Below are 19,149 nucleotides of genomic sequence, written 5' to 3'. Positions count from 1 at the left end.
CAGGCACGTCCACTTTACCTTCAAGAAGAGAGTAGAAGAAGAATTCAGAGTTGGCTGATTGGTTGTAGATTTGGAGGCGTGTCTGTGAGTGTGAATGGTTGTCTGTCTCTATGTGTTGGCCCTGTGATGGACTGGTGACCTGTCCGGGGTGAACCCCACCTCTCACCTTAAAGCCACTGTGATAGGCTCCAGCTCCCTGCGACCCTTAACAGGAATAAGCTGAAGACAATGGATGGATTCATGTGCAATTCTATTATTTTGCTTCACTCTTATCATACTTTATGCATTGCTGGAAGCCAAAAGAGTGCTTAACACACACTTCACTTTACTTGTCCAACACTAAGTAGTAGGTAGGATTGAAAGACAAGTAACATTCATCAGCTGAACAGCAAGAGACCACCAAGAATGAATATCTGACTTACATTCATCAACGCCACTGCAAATTATTCCATTCAAACTGATCTGTAAATGATCAACTGTTTGCTATTAGTTCACCCACTAAAAGGTGATAATTATGTGTAATGCTCGCAGTATGTTTTCACTGCCACCACGTTGGATGAAAGCATAATTGTATATTTAGCCTTGATGTCACTATTATTTACTTTGGTAAAAATAAATTCATGGTACTACATGGCAAGAAAGAGGTTGTAATATTTAAAGGGATAGTGCAGTGTCTCCATCTTTTTACTACAAGCAACTACTGAGAAATGTGACAGCTCCAGCATGGGGTCTTTCTGTGTGAGTCTGCATGTTCTCCCTGTTCCTGTGTGGGTTCTCTCTGGTACTCCGGCTTCCTCCCACCGTCCAAAGACATGCAAATGGGGACGAGGCTGATTGATACTCTTGGTGTGTCCCAAATCGCATACTTCCATACTACATAATTAAATTTTGGGTATACTCAACTCAAAGTGGAAAAAAGTATGGATAGTATGCGAAAATTGAGTATGCAAAAGTACCCGCATGATGCGACTGTGGACACTCGTCACATCCATTTCACTGATAAAAATGGCGGCGGACGGCTGTTGTGAGAGTTGGTCGACATTGACTTGTATGGAGTCATCTTTACCTTAAATAACAGGGACAAGTTTGAAATTCTGTGTGGACACGGGTTTGAAAAACTAAAATGGCTCATCACCAAAATGTTTTGCTAAATAGATCCCACAAAGAAGACATCGCATCGTCATTTCCGGTGAGCGTGCTGCGCTGCAGTACGCGACACAACTGCACCCTCGAAACTCGTGCACTGCGCGATTGAGTTCATAGTATGCTTAGTATACTCAATTTGAAAATTTTAGGTATGCAGTATGGAAGTATGCAATTTGGGACACACTATCTAAATTGACCGTAGGTGTGACTGTGAGTGTGAGTGGTTGTCCATCTATATGTGTTGGCCCTGTGATGGACTGGCGTTAGGGTTAGGATGAACCCCGCCTTTCGCCCAAAGGCTGCTGGGATAGGCTCCACCTCCCCCATGACCCTCAACAAGAAAATGGATGAATGGATGGATTTTTAGAATGTTCTGAAGTAAATTGTATCCTTGTGTATTTATGTGTGTACACACATACAGGGACTTTAGTGTTCATGCATAATGGACAAGTAATAATTCCCTGTTATGACTGGAAAAATATATTATGCAGAATCAAAAAGTATTTTAGCCATTACATGTGGACTTGCTGGATCAACTAGGAATTAGAATTTGTACATATTAGTCTTGCAATCTTTGTTAAGAGGCTAACTAGGAAATCATCATATTCAAAAATCAACATCTAATTTCCTACGAATATGCTCTGATGTCCTGAATGCTTAACTCTTTGTGGGTTCCTCACATGACCCCTGCTGTTTAAGAGCCACGCTACTCCTTCAAGCCTGTTTCCACTTGTCCCTAATCTACCTGTGGGACTCCGACTGGTGATAGATCACACGAGTGGAGCCGGGTTACCTTCAGTGATTCTTTCCCGCCATGGTAGACAATTATTGGCAGTTTTCTGGGCATTGCTGTGAAGGGTGAGCGAATGCATTTCCTGCAGATGACCGTGAGGCAAGCAGAGATTGAATCCTAACTCTCCTCCGTCTGTGTGTGCACGCGCACGTGTGTGCACGCATGTGTGTGTGCGTGTGTGTGTGTGGTGGAGGAGGAAACGAGTCAGTCTCCTAGAAATAGGCAGTGATAGATGAGTTACATGGAAGAAGACAGCTAGCCCTGCTCTCCAGCCTGGCTGAATCAGGAAACTGTCTGCCAACTAAATGCCTCTTCCTCGCTCCCTTTCTCACACACTCATTATAATTTTCTCCCTTTCCTCCTGGCCTCCTCTTTTCGTCTGCTTACGAATCAATCGTTGTTTTAGTGCTTACCAGACAACAGATCTTTACTCATTATGAGATTGGGCTTTATATCACTGCTTAATGAGCACTACACTCACTGCAAGCGTTTCAGGCAGCGGCTAATGGTCAGAAATCCATACTTTCTGCCACTTTTTTGCTATAAAACCAAGTTATTTAAAATCTTTGCATTCTTTGGATGCAATGTAATTTTTTGTGTTTTATTGAAAACACAATCAAATAGCGTGTCTTAAAATTTAGTCTCTCTGTAAAGCAGAGGCTGTTTCTAAGATCATTTAATCAGTGTAAGTTCTTTTCGATGGCGTTCTAATATGTCGTAATAACCTGAATCCTGTCTGTCCTGGATTTTTTTTTTAAATTTATATTTGCTGTTACTATGAGCTTTGTTCTCTTCAGATCACCAGACATGTTGAGGCCAGCAGAGCCTGGCCTAAAGTCAAATAGTTGGTGACAACCTTGGACATTTAAAATGGTTTCATGGTAAAACCCACTTCCCACAATCAAATGTTTTCATTTTTGCAGCCAGGGCTCCAGCTTTTATTTTATTCCAGTCTTGACGCTTCTTTACTCTTGTTTGGGTGAATGTCCACGGTCCCTTTAAATCACAGGATCTGCCCTGGAGGGCTCGCTTGAGCAATGTGACATTCTAACCTGAGATGACTTTTAAGGAATTCATATGTGAACGCCGTAAGAGGATGATGAGCATAAATTGAGGATGAGTTGGGTCATCAAATGGACAAAATCAAATTATTTTAAGCAGATAGCTCAAACAGAAAAGGTTAGAGACAAAAAAATGTGACTAAGAAAAAAAAAAAAAAAACTGCCGGTGTCACGTGGAAGATTTCTGATTTCCAAACATCTTGTTGTGTGTGTGTCTGGATGAAGCTGTCGTTGTTGCCTGCATACAGATGTCCCTCTAAAAAAAAGGATGAACTTTTTGATAATTAACACATGCATTCGACTGCTCATAAAACACCTATAAATGCAGTTTGATTTTCAATGCAACTACGCAAATGTTTTCAGTTAAACACACATGGGAGCCTTCATCAAGGGTTCCGTATTTAATCATTGGAAGTTAATGCTTTACAAACAGTCTTTGTAGCATGTTAAGCAGACTTCCTAATTAGCTTATTGTGCAGTCATAATCACTTCAGAAATAAATTAAGCTGAAGGTATTTCACTCGGCTAATGATCTGCTCTGGCTACTCGCTTCTCCCAAGCTGTCATGTTCAAAGAGGATTCATGGAATAATACTTTGTTCCTAACCTATTGCTGCTCTATGGGTAAATACACTGCACCTCGTTTGTGTAAACAGCAAATGAGTTCCAGCTGCATTCATGTGTTGAGTGGTATGAGGATTTCACCGCCTGCCAGTAATCCCCACCATCTTGTTTCACTTATCTTTTGATGGAACGTCATGGCTTTATTGATTTCACATTGGCATATTGTTTGCAGGTGGCACGGTGGTGCAGTGGTCAGCACTGTCACCTCACAGCAAGAAGGTTCCAGGTTCCAGTCCCGGCTCCAGCACAGGATCTTTCTGTGTGGAGTCTCCATGTTCTCCCTGTTCCTGTGTGGGTTCTCTCTGGTACTCCAGCTTCCTCCCACAGTCCAAAGACATCAAGAGGGGACGAGGCTGATTGATACTCTAAATTGACCGTAGGTGTGACTGTGAGTGTGAATGGTTGTCTGTCTCTATGTGTTGGTCCTGTGATGGACTGGTGACCTGTCCGGGTGAACCTGCCTCTCACCTGAAGGCTGCTGGGATAGGCTCCACCCCCCGCGACCCTTAATAGGAATAAGCTGAAGAAAAATGGATGGATGGATATTGTTAGTATTTGATTTATTTTACCTCTCGAAACCAAATGTAATCATGTAATTTCCCTCTATATTGTTACCACTGCTGTTATTTCTCTATTTCAGATCTTTGTCTTAATCATCAATTTTCTATACAGGATGCAAAGATCATAAATGCTACAAATAAACATGTACATTTTTTAAAAATTGTGTGTTTTTTTCCTCGTTAGCACCCTCAGCAACCACACCATTAAATGCAAAAGGTGTGCAGATCATTTCAGTGTCAATTTTGTCCTTGTAAGGATGAATAACTGCACATTGCCCTGACCACACAGCTACATGAAATAAAAGCAAGCACTGGAGGGCTATAAATCTGGATACAAACCCGTAACGCTAAACCAAATCAGTCTAATCAGAATACCGAGCAGTCATTCGTACCACTGAGCTGTTCTTCGGCTTAAGGAGTCTTTGTGCAAAACACGTAGATGTCATCACACGCATTTAGTGGAAGAGACACCGCTTGAACAGAGAAATGCCAATGTCAGCTGGTTCTGGGGAAGCGTTTCAACACGACTCACGATCCAGTTGGTTTCGCAATCCAAGTCTTTAAAGATTTCTCACAAAGAACTAGGGTTGAGATGCGTTATGCTGTAAGTCTGTCGATACTTTTTCTCTGTGGAATCATATCGAACACTTTATGAACACTTTATGAAACTCACACGCACATCCACATTAGTTTTTTTTATATTTAAAAATCACTTCAATATTCGGTTGGGTTGATATTTATTTTAACCATCCAATTATGTTCAAACATTTTTACCTAAGTGTTTGCAAGTAAAATTGGACCAGTGTTTAAATCCATTATAACACTGAAAAGTCATCAACAGTCTGGACCAAAGTTATGTTGGGGAGACCCAAACAATGAGAAAATAAATGAGTAAAAGTATTATTAATCATCCCTCAGTGATAGAACCTGATACGGACATCGGATGTGATTGGTCTCCTCTCTAATGAGATAACGTCCAGACATATCAGAGGCTAATTCTCATTTTCTACATCACACGTTGTGGGCAGACCTGAAAGAAACTGATGGCTGCAATCCCTGAACAGCCTTCTCGTGCCTTTGCTTGCCAACCTATCCTATGTTATACATATTAATTCACACACATGCAATGGGGAAAGCTTGGATTGTCCAAATTTGCGTCACACTCTGATTTTCCCTTGGCATCAGCTAATGAGACTTTAGACCAAACAGAAAGATCTTTTATTGTTCCTCATAAGTGAAACTGTGCAGCTTTGTCCGCCCCTTTCCATTAGAAAGATATAAAACACTTGGGACTTTTGTTTTATGTTGAGACACTGCAATCATGTGGGAGGGGTAAATCTGCTGATGTATGCATGATGTCATCTTTCACTGCCAACAAACAACGAATCCTTGTCCTAAGAACTCCTCGAAATGTCCAACCCTCTTCATGGGATATTGAACAGTTCATACCCAACAACATTTCTGTTACGATGAGATAAGATGAGATAAGATTAGATAAGATAAAATATGATTAGATGAGATAAAATAAGATTAGATGAGATAAGATGAGATGAGATGAGATAAAACAAGATTAGATAAAATGAGATGAGATGAGATAAAACAAGATTAGATAAAATAAGATGAGATAAGACAAGACTAGATTAGATAAGATGAGATAAGACAAGATTAGATAAGATGAGATGAGATAAGACAAGACTAGATTAGATAAAATGAGATGAGATAAGACAAGATTAGATAAAATGAGATGAGATAAGACAAGATTAGATAAGATGAGATGAGATAAGACAAGACTAGATTAGATAAAATGAGATGAGATAAGACAAGATTAGATAAGATGAGATGAGATAAAACAAGATTAGATAAAATGAGATGAGATAAGACAAGATTAGATAAGATGAGATGAGATAAAACAAGATTAGATAAAATGAGATGAGATAAGACAAGACAAGATTAGATAAGATGAGATGAGATAAGACAAGATTAGATAAAATGAGATGAGATGAGATAAGACAAGATTATATAAATATATAAGTCATTCACAACTCCAGGAAACAGGACGGGTCGTAGACACGAGCTGGCACGGGGAGAAACAAACGGTTCGCACTACAAGCAGAGAGCCACCGTTATGCTAGCACCTTTCAAACTAAAAAACATTGCGTAGGGTGCACAAAACCATAAGATGACACGACGTATTGTTTGTCAATACTTTTATCTCGTTAACCAGACATGCAACTGTCCTCAACATTAATATTTCAATAGTTGAACAAATGACTCAGTGGGACATCAGCTGGTTGGAGATGGAATCTCTTATGGAGATGCTGACTGCCTCCTATTCTCCCTCCAGGGAGAGCTGTTGCAGCCACTGAAGAGGAGCTAGTGGTCTAATAAAGCTGCTGTGTCTGCTGTCTCTGAGGAATGCAGCTTGCTGCGAAAACATTTTCACAATTTTGGAAGCTGCTGTAAACAAGAGAAAGTGACCCCATATTGAAAATGGAAATGGTTACATTCTGACTTGAAAGAATTTCAAAACTTACAAAAGTGACATATTTACATCATAAGGTAACAATCTGAGTAGGTGTCAGATGATCCGATTCCTGAGAGTTTATGGGTAGGAAGTACCTACCTACTACTACTTTTTCCTTTACACACAGAAGTGTGAGGGAAGGAGTTTGAAAGAGGGCGGCATGTTGGTGCAGTGGTTAGCCTCATGGCAAGAAGGTTCCAGGTTCGAGTCCCGGCTCTGGCACGGGATCTTTCTGTTTGCAATGCAATTGAGGACGAGGCTGATTGATACTCTAAATTGACCGTAGGTGTGGCTGTGAATGTGAATGGTTGTCTGTCTCTATGTTCTGTGATGGACGGGCGACCCGTCCAGGGTGAACCCGCCTTTCGCCCGAAGGCTGCTGGGATAGGGGTCACAGGGGGCTGGAGCCTCACAAGCGGTAGACAATGGATGGATGGGTCTACGAAAAGATCAAGAGGTTGTGGGAAATGCAGCATCCAGGGTTTTTGGAGCCTCATCATTATTGGAAGTGCAATGTATGTGTATATTGTTTTTAAATGAAGGCAGAGAGGAATATATTGAAAGAAAAAAAAACACCAGAGGAAAGTGATTCCAAAATAAAAGGAAATTACTAAAACCAGTCAAAAATGCAAGAGTTAAAAAAAAACCCTGAAAATATTCAGTCCAGACGGAACACAAACTTTCAGATGGAATTGTGTATGATCAACATCTAATGTGTGAGTGTAGCTGATAATGACATGTCAGCTAGTCACAGAAATGAACCATGTACATTCTCGTTGTTGGATCAGTAAATAGAAGAAAAGATAAGAAATACTCCATCCTCAGGACCACATTTGTGTGTTGTACATTCCTTAAAACCGTCTTGGTCCAAACCTCAGTCTCACTTTGCATTTCAGTGCTAAAACACTGAACTTTTAAGGATTTCTCTCTGCCTGTAAAGATGGGAGGATAGTTGTTGGGAACGCTACGCCTTTATTGTCATACAATCATACAAGTCTGGTCGTATCCCCCATGACACTTTAATTTTATGCCAAGACTTTTATCAGTACTTGACACTGACTAACACTATGGTGCTGATGATAATCAATCTTAAATCAATTAGGCAATAATTGTTGAGTCAGTGGGTGTGGGGGCTGGTTAAATATTGATAAATGTCTAAAAGGCTCATCAGGCTTTATTGGCTGCACAGAAGTGAGACGGTACTGGTTTAGCTGGGGTACGAGGGGAGGGGGGAGTGATGGAGAGATAGCTTCAGGGCTCAGGTCATTTTCTCTACTCAAGTTGGTCTCACAGGTAATCAATGCAAACCAACCCCTCTCCTTGTCGGTGTGCGTTTCTTTAAACCTTGCTCTTATTGTTGGATGTACCGGCTGTAAGCAGTAACATTCCTCTGCAAGAAGAAATTAACCAGCTTAAAAAGATGGCTTTGTGCAATGTTAAATCATATTTTTTTATTTAGTAAACTGAAAATTTATATGTGGATATTAAAGGTGAAGCTATTTGAGGCTGGAGCGACAACGGGTTCAGAGGAGAGGTAGTTTAATGGTTTTAACCTAGCATGATCGGTGTCATATTCTAAAAACAATCCAAGCCGCTTTCTTGACAAATCATTGTGCGCACCCTTTGGAATTCTCTAAAAAAAACAATACTGTGCATTTTCAAACTGCTTCTGTTCTGTGCATTTGTTTCTGTTTTACAACCTTTTATGGCTAAAATGTAAGGCTATTTGCCCAAGAATGGACTTGGCAAATAAAGCTCAACTAGATAATCAGAAAGCGAGCAGGGAGTTGGACGTATACGTGAAAGAAAGCTTGAATCTTCATTCATTTATTACCTGTGAGTAAAATGATTCCATAAGACTTCCCCTCATTATCAAAAATCAGGTCATTCGAAGTGATCAGTCATTATCACAACACTGAACTGAGACATTTGACTGTAAGAATTTGGCACTCAGCTGTATTTGACATGAATATGATCAGTTTTATTATTTTTCTCCATATAGAATGGACTATAAATAATGAAGGTAATCATCAGCGGTGCCAACTGAAACAGACTGAGACTGAAGATGAGCCAGGACTTTACACTAATTATCATGTTCACTAAATAAGGTGTGTCAGTTAAATTGTGCTTGCAACCGGTGCACTCTTTGCTTGCTTATTGCAGCTACTTTCTGACATCGCAAATCAGCTTGATTGATTAGACCCCAAGTCTCTCTTTAACTCTGATCGGCATCTTAATGACAAGGGGGGGTTGGAGAATAGCAAAATGAGGCAGGGTGTTCTGTGGGAAATAGCTAATGCGAGGTGGGTCTTTTCACCCAGCTGTTGGTCCACAATAAAGGCAGCATCAGAAGAAAATTCATTAATAATAATCTGCCTGGGCCGTTTTCTTTAGCTTTCCCCAAACTGTCCCATACATCAAGATTAGATGACTGGTGGAGCCCGGTCTCCCTCTCAGATGAATCCATCTCACTAAATGCTGACTGTCCAAGCACCTTGGCATAAAACTGACTGACAAATATTCAAGGATCAAAGTAAAGCGCCGCTTAAACAGCCAAGTGATCCATCTCTTGACATTCATGCCATTTGTTTATCATATAATAGCATTAGCCTTTTGAAAAGGCTATTAGATGATGGTTGATCAGTAATCTCGAGCTTTTTACGATCATACATCAAAATGAGGAGGAATCGAGACAAAGCAGTTTCAAGCTTTTCTATCCAAAGTAAACAATACGAGGAGCTTTTTTTCCTCATGCTTTTTAGACATCGAAGACACAAACAGGCCTTCCCCACCAACAGGGAGCAGGTTGCGAGCCTGTTGGTGAGCCTTTGAACAGTTCGTTACAGTCACAAACGAGACTTCTCTCTTGCAAACCGTGAGGACATCTCACCCGCACCTCCTCCTCCTCGCCACCTTACAGCACGGGCATATATGTGTGATGTGATGTGTGCAACTGTGACTGTTTGCAAACCTGAGGTCCCAGCATTCTCTGAAAAATTTATTTGGTATCCCAAAACTGGGTTTTGCGTGGGAACTGAAAAATCCTCAATTTTTCCTTTCCTGGCAAACTGTGATGAAATCTCACCTGCCTGTCGTCCCCTGGCACAGTCTTACAGTCACTAGCAAGTGAGCGAATAAAATGACAGAATCTTGTATTTGATTCAATTTTAATTGTTCCTCAAAAATATTTATCGAATACTCCCGCACTGTTACTCTTTGAAAGATTTGACTGCCCTTGCCAGCGCTCATCAGCTTTCATTATGTTGTAACGTGTTGTATCCTCACTGGTCATGTAGGTGACACTGTCCTGATCAAGTAAATTCTTTGTAATCAGAGAATTAAAAGAGCATTTCATCTTAAAAGGCTTGTTTCCTGGAATTGCTTTGATGCAAGATAATTCAATACGGTCGCCTTCTTAAAATAATTGCTCAAGTCATTTTTTGACAAGGGGGGGGCACAGCGGTGCACCAGTAGGCAGTGTCGCCTCAGAGAAAGAAGGGTCCGAGTACGAGCACGGGGTCTTTCTGTGTGAGTCTGCATGTTCTCTCTGTTCCTGTGTGGGTTCTCTCTGGTACTCCAGCTTCCTCCCACAGTCCAAAGACATCAAGAGGGGACGAGGCTGATTGATACTCTAAATTGACTGTAGGTGTGACTGTGAGTGTGAATGGTTGTCTGTCTCTATGTGTTGGTCCTGTGATGGACTGGCGACCTGTCCAGGGTGAACCCTGCCTCTCACCTGAAGGCCGCTGGGATGGGGGGGTGGAGCCTATCCCAGCAGGTAGAAATGGTAGAAAATGGATGGATGGATGGCTGGTATATTTTTTGACAATTTTTGGGGGGCCTAAATCTCCTCATGATATTTTGTCTACAATTTGTTGTGTTGTCTGAAAAATTTGAAAAATGATCAAAGCGATTATTTTAAGAAGGCAGTGATATGAATGTATACTGAGGGCAGTTAAAATGGAGATGGGGGCTGTAATAAGATTTGGAATAGCAGAGCAGTGGTGGGACACAGTGGAAACTGCACATTTTTTCTTTGATCGTCTCCTCAGGATTTGGACAAGACGAAAAAAAAGACAGTTGGCTTGTACGCCACCAGCACTTCGGCCAAAACTTGCTGGCATTTTGGAGTTGGAGTTACGGTAAGAGAAACTCGTTGGGAAGTGACTCAGAAGGCAGTCTCAGCCTCGATCTTTGCAGTTATTAGAATAATTCATCAAATTAAATGAGATTGAACAGACTTGGAAACTTGGACTTGTTTTTGGGCAGTGAGAGAGTAATACCTTCCTCTCAGTTACATAACGCTGAAATGGTGCTGAACTAGCCAACTAATATCTATTTATTCTGCTCAGCTCCCACTCAAGACTGCAGTTATTCCAGGCAGTTTTGCAAGTTTCTAACTACACGAGCTAAAGTATGTAGTTAAAATGAGATTGCCTGCTCAGCAAACCATTCCCAGGTTAATAAATAGCTCATTAAAAAAGGGATTGTACGATAATGCTTAGGGACTGTGAACAAGTTTTTTTTTTAAACATTTGATAACAAAATGACCATCTTTCTTGCAAGGATATAAAGTAAATCAAGAAGGAATAAATCATTCACTTTGGTGTGACATATTTCTGCTGTAACCGCAATTAGAAATATTTCATATCATATATAAGACCACTGCTCATCTTTCCATCACCCAGGCAACCAATTAACCAATTGAAGACAGACATTCTTCCATCAACACATTTATTCTACGCCTAAAAATAAGGCACATAATAAGGTCACAATGTGAAGTAAAAATGTGAAGTTGCCCAATTTCTTTGCATGATGTTGCTGCAGTACAACTGTTCAACTTTACCTGGATGTCTGTGTAGTTCCCTCCGTTCCTTTGTATGTTGCAGCTGGCACCATCCTCCGCAGCTTTATATTTGCCCTTTATTCACTTCATTAATTTCAAAAGTAGTTCTTACCAACACCTTGCAATTTCAAGGCAAAAGATGTCAAGTACACGCCACATTTTTTTCTTCTCTTTCTTACATGTTTAGTTAAGTCAAGTCAGTTTTTATTATATACACCGAATCACAGCAAAAGTTCTCTCATGACACTTTACAAGTAGAGCAGGTCATCCTGCAACAGTGGTGATGAAAACCTTCCTTTTAACAGGCAGGAATGTCGAGCAGATCCAGGATCAGTGGGGACGGCCCTCTGCTTTGACCGGTTGGAGGGGAAAGAGAGCAGGAGAGGAGAGGGACAGAGATAAAGAGAGAGAGAAAGAAAGGGAAGAGAGTGATGGACAGACGGGGACGTGAGCAGGTGGTGCTACTGGTGGCAGCTTGAGCCTCTTCAGGTCTGTAGCCTCCTCCAGCACCCTACAAATGCCCACTTGCCAGGCTGTGGGATTTACAAGCCTCCATTTCAAATAATATCCATGGTATAAATGTTATGATGATAATTCACAGTTATTTAGCCTCCTCTGCGCAGCACAGGCAAATGCCTACGGTACATCACCACAGGTGGGACTGAGAGTCTAGAGTCAGCAATTCATTTCTCAACAGGTCTAACTTGTAAAAAAAAAAAAAAGGAAAAAAAAAAGAGAGCTCACAATAAATCAGACAAATCTTCCATTATTATTACTGTATTTAAAGATTGGAATGGTGGCCTATGATTAGACAGTATGATCACCATTTAGTTGTCCAAAACACCTGACATCATGTTAGACCTGGCTTGGCTAGTTGTAGGTGAACCAGGCCAGCTGTCAGTGAACCTGGCCAGCTGTAGGTGAACCAGGGCAGCTGCTGGTGAACCAGGCCAGCTGCTACCACGGTGCCAGCCCTCTGCCCCGGCTTGGCTAGCTGTAGGTGAACCTGGCCAGCTGTAGGTGAACCAGGCCAGCTGCTACCACGGTGCCAGCCCCCTGCCCCAGCTTGGCTAGCTGTTGGTGAACCTGGCTAGCTGTGGCGGCGCTAGCCTCCAGCTGCAGCCAATTTTGATTGTCAACATGACCACTGCAGCTGCCCTCGTCACCACTTGTGGAGGCTTTTCTGACTCGAATTGAAGCATCGTGCAGCTCTTCCTTCTTTTTGAAAAAAAAAAGACAGCGAATTTAACTGTCTTTTTGACGTGTTGGCGTTGAAATAGTTACAATTTTTTCCTCTGTGCTTACTCCTCAGATGCGGTGAATTTCTTTTTGTTTGTTTTTTTCTTGGCATCACTGCATCAATAGATCCCCGACTCTCTCAAATGATGTTAAATCTGAATAAACAACATGAAATTCTTAGTTTTTGTTTTGTAAATTAATAAATGCACATTACTATTTTATTTTAAACTTTTTTTTTTAAACCTGTCCTGTTCAGTAGCTGAGGCAAGCAGCATCAATGTTCCTGGTGCCTTGTTGTACTGAAGCAGTTTTACTCTGCATAGCAGGAATCTGATAAACTCCTCCTATTGCCATTTATGTTTAATTTTATTAGGAATGGTATTGGTTCATTGATAAAGCTGCCAGACTGAGGCTCAGGAGTGGACAGGAAGAGAGAACAGGGACAGGATAGGGAAGACAAGGGGGGGGAGACAAAAACAACAACAACATTCGCAGAAAAAACCAAAAACCAAACCAACAAACAAACAAAAAGTAACAACAACAACAGAGAGAGGAAAAGAGAAAAAAAAAAGAAAAAACTTTGGTTGCAGAATTTCCAGAGCAGGCTTACCATTTGGTTTAATATAATTTTAAGATAAATGTCTGAGTGTGTGATTATGGGTCAGTTGTGCGCCGCATGCGTGTATGTGTGTATACGCGTGTGTATGTGTGTGTGCTACGGTTTGTCTTGGATGCTGTGCGTAGCTGGCTGTAGCTGATGTGGGGGGGCCAGAACATCACACCCCCAGTCCAGGATAGCAGGTAGGTCAGGACCAGGCCACCAGAGCACCCAGAAACCCCCAGGACATGGGGAGCCCCAGGCCACCCCTCCCCCCAGGCAACAGCCTCAGGCCCAACCCATGCCAGGACCCGTAGGAAAGAATAGGAGCAGCAACCCCCACCCGGAAGCAACCCACAGAGAGACGGGGCAGAGAGGACCCCGGTCCCGTCGGGCACCCCCCCACAGCATGAGCAGAGCCCATGGGCATAGGGCCCCTCTGGTCCGAGACCCGACCAGAGCCCCCCAAGAGGTCTGCCAGCGGCGAGGCCGACACCCACCCACACCCAGGTGGGGAAACCACAGCCCACCACAACGACCAGGCCCACCGCCCCCGTACAGGGCTACCCCCCCCCCCAACCCTCGATCCCCATCCCCTCCACCCATCCCCTGTTCTCCCCCTCCCCCCAGAGCAGGCGGGCTTCAGGCTATAGGGCACCACCAGCCAACCAACCAGGACCCCCCACTCCCCCGAGAGGCCCAGTCCACCTGCCAGGGTGAGCCGAAGGCACGCACACCCAGGACCGCCACCCCTGGACAAAACAGTCATACCCTCATCTTCCTCCATACAGGGGCTGAGTACTCCATAGATGCTGATACGGTCCAGGGCACTTCAGACTTAGTGAAACTGCCAGCAAGCGATCCACCGCACAACAGCAGACTGCTGACTCGAATTGAAGCATCGTGCAGCTCTTCCTTCTTTTTGAAAAAAAAAGACAGCGAATTTAACTGTCTTTTTGACGTGTTGGCGTTGAAATAGTTACAATTTTTTCCTCTGTGCTTACTCCTCAGATGCGGTGAATTTCTTTTTGTTTGTTTGTTTTTTTCTTGGCATCACTGCATCAACAGATCTCCGACTCTTTCAAATGATGTTAAATCTGAATAAACAACATGAAATTCTTAGGATTTGTTTTGTAAATTAATAAATGCACATTACTATTTTATTTTAAACATTTTTATAAATGTTTATTTATGTACAATTTTAATACGAGAGGTACCGGATCTGCCCAAATAAGTACCGGAACACAGGGAAGCCAAAATTCAGAGGTGATGGACACAGACAGGAGGGTGGTTTGCAAGACAGAAAAAAAGAAGCTTGAAAAATATATGACAGATCTTTACATAATGGATTTTATTGTTTCTTACTGCCAGTGTTTCAACAGTTTCAGTACGACCATCACTGGGCCAACTGAATGGTTTCAACAGTGTCAACTCCAATCTACAACCAATCAGACACTCTGAATTCTTCTTCTACTCTCTTCTTGAGGGTAAAGTGGAGTGGACAACCGAGCAACTACTTGGACGTGCCTGACATGGACTGGGGCACCTCTAGTGGAAACCAAATCGTCGATCAGAGCAGCCATGATTACCTCAAGCAAGGCAGTAATACGGAAGAGACTTTAAGAATCTGTTATTTTTTTATTGTATTTTATTTTGAAAAAGTGGGACTTAATGGCACCAATGAAAAAGGCATTCAAAAAGGTTGAGTATGGCAGCCACAGGTTTATCCAAACTGCACTCTGCAGAGCTTTTCCTGGGAATGTTAGCTCGTAGCTTTGGTAGACACCATCTCGGTACTTGGTGGATTTTGCTCCTGAGAAGCTATTAGACTAAAAAAGTCCGTGGGCCAGTTACTAGCTTCCTTATGTACTTATGTAATTTCATTTCCACAGCGTGCTATCATGTTAATGATGTGGCCTCCACCAGTCACTGCGGTCTGCTCTTGATGGGCCGTTGCTGGTGAAATGTCTTCTGCTACTGCGGGAAACAACACATGGAGGCCTCCAGTTCTCTTCCAGGTTCTTCTGATTGCCGTGATTGGGCCGATGATAACGCGGCTCATTTGGAGCAGCGTTCTCTCTGCCAGAACTGTGTCTGTCAGTCTCTTTCCTCCACCAAGTGCTTTTTTCGCAACGTGACAGGCCACGAGTACGGTGTTCACCCAGGGACCCACCACTGGGACGCCCCCAGTTCTCTGCCTTGCTCTGACACCAACTAGCAGGTCGAGTGAGGGGCCTCCATATTTGGTAGCTATCCTCTTCAGTCCTCTCTGGCTCCTGATCCAGGCAATGTTGTCCTCCCAGTTCAACATTGACTTTTCTTGTGTCAGCGGGAGCCCCGCATGTGGGACCCCTGGAGTCGTCATTGCCCTCATTTGGACGCTTTTCGAGGGCACTCTTCTCAACAACTGGACAATCATTGCTGCCCCTGTGTTGAGTCTGCGTCTGTGCTGCTTGTGGGCCGATGGTTCCGTTGTCAATGAGAATTTTCAGAAGCTTATGAGTTTGCCTGGTTCTTCTCCCGGGCTTGGGGAGATCTTCGTCATACTCAATATCCGTCTTAGACGTTTTAAAGTCATCTCCAAAGTCAAACAAACCGAAGTTGATCATTTTCGCAAGTTTACAGCTTTCTGTTCCTGTCGTCTTATATGTGTTGTTGACTTTGTGATCATCAGAACTCACAGGATTCTAACTCACAGAGTTCAGAGTACGGGGGCCTGTGAACTGTGCTTGGCGTCAGAGGACGGAGCAACTGATGGCTGGTAGCATGTTTTCAGCATGTTTATTTGAACTAGTGTGGTACCTTGGGAACTTTGGGCACTGACTTTAATAATTGACTTTGATCTCTGAGCTCTGATCGTGGGGATAGGGAGGGTTAAAGGTACTACTTACTACAACCCATGAGAACCCACACAGGAACAGGGAGAACATGCAGACTCCTCACAGAAAGATCCCGTGCCCGGGCCGGGTTACATGTTCAAAAAATGTATTTAGTCAATGACCAGATTGATTCAAGCAAGAATTAATTTTAAAAAGAATTTTGCTATGTGTGTTTGGGAGAATCATGGGAAATGTCGCTCCATTACCATGAGTTTCCATAGGTCGGAAAGACTATTCAGTACTTTTTTTTAAACACAAAATCATAGGAACCTGTATTTCCAACATTGTTTTTGTGAAATGGATGAAATAAGTAACCCTAACTATGTATATCTATAATATCTCATGAACTAACTGGAGTTTTTGCAGGTTCGAGTCCCGGCTCGGGCACAGGACCCCTGTTCCTGTGTGGGTTCTCTCTGGTACTCCAGCTTCCTCCCACAGTCCAAAGACATCAAGAGGGGACGAGGCTGATTGATACTCTAAATTGACCGTAGGTGTGACTGTGAGTGTGAATGGTTGTCTGCCTCTATGTGTTGGTCCTGTGATGGACTGGTGACCTGTCCAGGGTGAACCCCGCCTCTCGCCTGAAGGCTGCTGGGATAGACTCCACCCCCCCCCCCCCGCAACCCTTAACAGAATAAGTGGTAGAAAATGGATGTATGTTTGTTTCCAGCCTTGAACAGAGGTATGACTTTAGCTATTTCACATTTTTTGGAAGTCAACAGGTTTAAAATGATGAATTACAGATACAGTACATGTTAATGGCTTAGAAATCACCCTGATTTTTTTTATTAGTGACATATTAATATCATTTCAGTCAGTGGACTGTTTGTTCTCACACTTTTTAACAATATTCCAAATTTCATTTTCCTCCACTGCTTGGTGAAACAATGAGCAATGATTTCTCTCCACTGAATGGTCATGATACATCCCTGAGTCAGGATTTTACTTGCAAGGTCAGGTCCTAAACTTACAAAGAATTCATTAAAGCGATTTGCTACATCTTCCTGGTTATAATTTTTTATATCCTTATCAATGAAATAATGAGGCAGATTATTGTGTTTAGAACCATTTCTTATAATATTGTTTGGTATTTTCTATATTGCCTTAATGTTATTTTTATTATCGTCTAATATTCTCTTGTAGTAATCTCTCTTACTCGCCCTTTGGATAACCCTTAACCTGTTTTTATATTTTTCCACTTTTATATTCTATCTCATTAGTTCTCTGTTTTATGAAGTCTCTGTAAAGTGTATTTTTCTTTTAGAGGCGTTTTGTAGACCTTTAGTACTCCATGGACTATCTGTATATTCTAGTTTTCTGGTATATTTCTTAACTGGACAATGCTTATCGTGTACTGAGGAAACTATTCTCAGGAACTCATTATATGCAAGGTCGACATATTTTTCTCTATATTTTATACATCATACTCCAATCGTTCACTTTTTTCGTGCATTAATGGATTCTCCTGTTCCTACTCGTCTGTATACTGTTTGCTTGTCTGACTTTTTACTGTGACTGATATCATAAACTGGAAACACTGGCAAACAGTCACTTATATCATTGATTAACAATCCGCTTATTGTACCGTTATCAATGTCGTTTGCGAAAATATTATCGATGAGCGTGGCTGAATGCGACGTACTTCTGCTGGGTCAAGTGATTCTTGGAAACAGGCTCATACTGTATTCCGTATTGACTAATTCATCTGTGGAATTGTATTTGTTGGGATTCCATATGTCAACACTGAACTCCCCACACTCAAAATTAGATTCACTCCTTTTTTTCTTTTTTGAAAATGCACTCTCCATCCACTTGCAGAATGTATCAATACTTGACCCCAGTGCTCTATAAATACAACTGACGACAACATTTTTATTTTTTTCCCTGCAGTTTTCAATCGTTAAGCATTCATGAAGATTATCAATCACAGTTGTTATGTCATCCAACACACTGTAGTCTAACGATTTATCAATGAACACAGCAACACCTCCTCCACCCTTATTTTGTCTGTATTTATACCTTTCATACCCATGTAAATCAAATCTGTACCTTTTTCAGTGTCAATCCATGTTTCTGATACTATTATCCTGAACGGCTTATAAAACGTATGTAAATAATCCTTAATATTGTTGAAATTTGCGTATAAGCTTCTACTGTTGAAATGAGTAAGTGATCATTTGCCCTCAGATTTAACGTTCTGGTTATATTGATCATCTGCATGATAGCAGCAATTGTTTTTTTACGGCAGAGAAGAAAACAAAATGCTGCCCAGATCAAGATCCTGTTCCAAATCCATCATGCTGCGATCAGTGTGTTCAAATTCCTTTTGCTCCAGTTGTTGATATTCACTCATCCTCTGTGTTACGTGAGCTCTGTTGGTGTTTGTCATGGTTGTGTTCTGTGTGTCACCTCAGAGTCCAGTGCAGGTCCCAACTCTGTCTTCTGTTATGACCATCATTGGTCCAGTAGCTGTAGTCCAGCCCATGATAGCCATTGGAATTGGTCCAGTTCAGCGATGTTCCTGATGCAGATCACCTTGGCTTCCTCAGGGGTCCCGTTTAGTTTTTATGAAGATTTTTCAGTTTGACGTGCAGGTGTTCTGTATTTTTCTAAGCTTCTTGACTTGACGTGCTTTTCTGGCTATATCAGCAGTGTTTGTCTAGGCGCTCGCTTATGAAGATGCCTCTTCCCTTTAGCTTTCCTTGTTTCCAGAGTGTGCTCTTGAGTTTTCTATTTGTGAACTGCAGAATTACAGCTGGTCGATCACTGGTGTTCCTCCTGTGTAGAGGGTGGCACGCCTCGAGGTAATCACAATCCAACTTGATTCCTTTGGACTGTAGAATGTCTGCCACCTGTTGCGCTGCAGAGTCAGCATCC

General features: G+C 42.1%; 1 pseudogene; it reads right to left on the bottom strand.

Annotated features, from left to right (window-relative positions):
• Positions 1-17,708: 17,708 nt before the first annotated feature.
• On the bottom strand, positions 17,709-18,493 carry LOC147241912 (uncharacterized; annotated as a pseudogene).
• Between the last annotated feature and the right edge of the window lie 656 nt (positions 18,494-19,149).

The sequence above is a fragment of the Aulostomus chinensis genome, chromosome 21 (assembly GCF_037954235.1).
Source record: "Aulostomus chinensis isolate RoL2024-O1b breed Wild chromosome 21, RoL_Achi_v1.0, whole genome shotgun sequence".
Lineage (NCBI taxonomy): Eukaryota > Metazoa > Chordata > Actinopteri > Syngnathiformes > Aulostomidae > Aulostomus > Aulostomus chinensis.
The sequence above is the reverse complement of the archived record's forward strand: the minus strand, read 5'-3'. Positions and strand labels throughout refer to the sequence as shown.